The sequence below is a fragment of the Oncorhynchus gorbuscha genome, unplaced genomic scaffold (genome assembly GCF_021184085.1).
Source record: "Oncorhynchus gorbuscha isolate QuinsamMale2020 ecotype Even-year unplaced genomic scaffold, OgorEven_v1.0 Un_scaffold_622, whole genome shotgun sequence".
Taxonomy (NCBI): domain Eukaryota; kingdom Metazoa; phylum Chordata; class Actinopteri; order Salmoniformes; family Salmonidae; genus Oncorhynchus; species Oncorhynchus gorbuscha.
The window spans coordinates 367,202-370,073 of NW_025745740.1; the positions used below are offsets into that span (position 1 = coordinate 367,202).

The 2,872-nt window shown below is 57.5% G+C and overlaps 1 pseudogene; it reads right to left on the bottom strand.

The window, feature by feature from the left end:
- Window positions 1–268: 268 nt before the first annotated feature.
- Window positions 269–2,203, bottom strand: LOC124019534 (annotated as a pseudogene).
- Between the last annotated feature and the right edge of the window lie 669 nt (window positions 2,204–2,872).

Below are 2,872 nucleotides of genomic sequence, written 5' to 3' on the forward strand. Positions count from 1 at the left end.
GATTATAATGAATGGACATTATTTGGGGGTTGATCCATTTTCCGTAAATTTCAAAGTAAAAATGACAAACTTCAGAAACCGTTTTAAACCTCAAATACAGTTTTTTTTATCCTGGAAGGTTCTCCTTCAACAGGGTGATCAAGTTAACCCTCCCGTCGTCCTCGTATTGTGTCTAGTCTCCGCGTCCTCCGGGTCACCCTGTCCCGTCCTGGCTAAAGGCCCAATGTGCGCAAGTGTGACAGTATGTGTGTGAACAGCCTTTGTAGATCTATTTCTTACACCTACAGCACACCGTGTGTGTCTTGGAGTCCTTCTTGGGTGGGCAGAGCTGACACCTCTTCCTCTTACTTGCCCCGGTGGCCGGGGCAGCGAGCGGGGCAGCGGCGGCCTCCTCGCGCTGTTGATCACGAGCCGCCGTAGCACTCTGTATGACTTTGACAAGTGCTGATGCCACTTCGGTGCGGAGGAGATGCTGCCTTCTTTGGATCAGCGGCTTCACAAGTGCCTTTCCCAGCTGCTCGAGGAACACCCTGCGCTTGTTCCGCTTGCGAGGCATCCAGTCGGGCTTGATCTCTCGCCATATAACAAAGGCGTTGTAGGAGGACACTTCGAGGATGTTGTGGAAGACGACCAGGGGCCAGCGGGCAGTCATCCGTCTGCAGCTGTCGGTGCCGACCACCCTGTCTAGGTTGTTCACGCCGCCCTTGTTGCAGTTGTAGTCTAGGATGACGGCCGGCTTCCTGTCGCGGTCATCGCTAATGTCGCCCTCTGTGTGCAGCATGCTCAAAAGAAGCACGTTCTTGTTTTGCTTTGCCAGGTAGGACACTAGAGTGGCGGTGGGCATGAAGGCAAACCTGGAGGACAGGACCTGTCTGCCCTTGGACTCGAGCAGCACGGGAGGGAGCTCGGCCTTGTTCTTTCTCACCGTGCCCACCATGGTGAGGTTCCTCTCGAGGAGCCGCTGGCCCAGTTCGTAGGAGGTGAAGAAGTTGTCACAGGTGATGTTGCAACCGCTCAGCCCTGTTGTCAGATCGAGGACGACGCGCATCCCCTGGTTCTTCTCGGGGCCTCCGCTGGCCGCCTTGCTGGTTTACACTTGCATCTTCCTAGCGTAGCTGGACTTGGCGTCGCAAGGCCACCCACGACTTGATGCCGTATTTCGCCGGCTTGCTGGGGATGTACTGACGGAAAGGACAGCGGCCTTTTGGAAAGGGGAGAATAGATTAGCCTCGTTACTGTCTCATTGGGGCCAACAGCCTTTTGTGTTACACACGCTGCTAGTGCTGATAGTGCTGCCACAGCGGCTGGTACCACTGCTACAGCTGCTACAGCTACTACCGCTCTATAGAAATATACACGTGCACACACACACACACACAGTACCTCTGAATGGGACCAGTTGCTCGTCCACCATCACGTCAGGCCCCGGGTTGTAGAGGGCCGGCAGACGTGCCTCCCACAGGTCCCAGACCTCCCGTATGGCTGCGAGTTTGTCCGTGGCGAGTCTGGCGGGTCTCGACTGGCGGTCATCGAATCGCTGCAGCCTCGAGTACCTGTGAAAGACCTTGAGCGGCATGGTGGCTCGGAACACGGTCCTGCCGCTCTCGGCGTCCCACAGGCTTGCCGCGGCCTCGCCTCGGGACCTGTAGACGCCCGCTAGGATCAGCAGCCCTACGTAGGCGCGCAGGTCCATGGGTCGCCAGCCGTCGCCGTATTTTCTGGCCTCATGCAGGTTCGTCATTTTCACAATTATCCTTTCTATCGCCGGTGTGAAAAACAGATGGAAGGCGGACGCGATTTCGCGGGCCTGGATCGCGGCATAGGCCGTGGGGCCCGGAGTCTCGTCCGGCCCGGCGTGACAGATTGCGAGGCCCCTGCGGTGGCGGCCGCGGCCGAAGGCCACGGGGAACCATTCGAATGTACTGTTTTTCGATAGCAACGGCGTCTCCCTTTGGTCCGGGGCCAAGGAGATCTCTTCCTTGTGTTGGTCCTCGTGCTCGTCCTCGGGGGCTTCCTCGGGCTCTTCCTCAGAAGAGGGAGAAGAAGCATTGTCGACCTCGCGGCGCTCGGGGTTGTATTCCCCGTCTTCGTCTTCCGAAACCTCTTCCTCTTCCTCCTCCTCCTGGGAATATGAGTAGTCTTCTTGGTCCACCCTGGACAAGATCTGTTCTAGAACCTGCGTGGCCGTAAAACGCACAGCCATGGCCGCTCAGGTCCACTGATCGGGTCCATTGAGTGGCGGGGAAGAGCGCACTTGGCATGGGTGGGGCGCCGGTCACTTTGTGTGTGTGTGTGTGTGTGTGTGTGTGTGTGTGTGTGTGTGTGTGTGTGTGTGTGTGTGTGTGTGTGTGTGTGTGTGTGTGTGTGTGGAGGGTGTGTGTGTGTGTGGAGGGGGTGTGTGTGTGCCGCTGACAATATTAGTACCCTCTCTACGTACAGCCGGAGCTGAAAATGCACGAGGCTCGCTGCGCTCGTGTGTCTAGCCGTGTGCAGTTGACCCACGCCACCCGAGCCACTATAACACTTGGCTGCTCTCTAGCACACAGCGGGGCATGTCTAGGCACAGAGCACAGAGCGGGAGCCCTGGAAACGCAGGTAGTGGCTGGCTCTGACCCGTGAGCACAGAGCACAGAGCACAACTATAACACTTGGCTGCTCTCTAGCACACAGCGGGGCATGTCTGGACCTGTGTAGTGGCTGGCTGGGTCGCTCTGACCCACGAGCGCAGAGCACAGAGCACAGAGCGGGGACCCTCCACACACAGGACCTGGGTCACCCTGACCCCAGGACCACGGAGGGTTAAGATCCTACATCTGTATTGAGGTAGTGGTTTGGTAGCGGGGTAAGGAGTGAGTGGCAAAAAACAAGTATT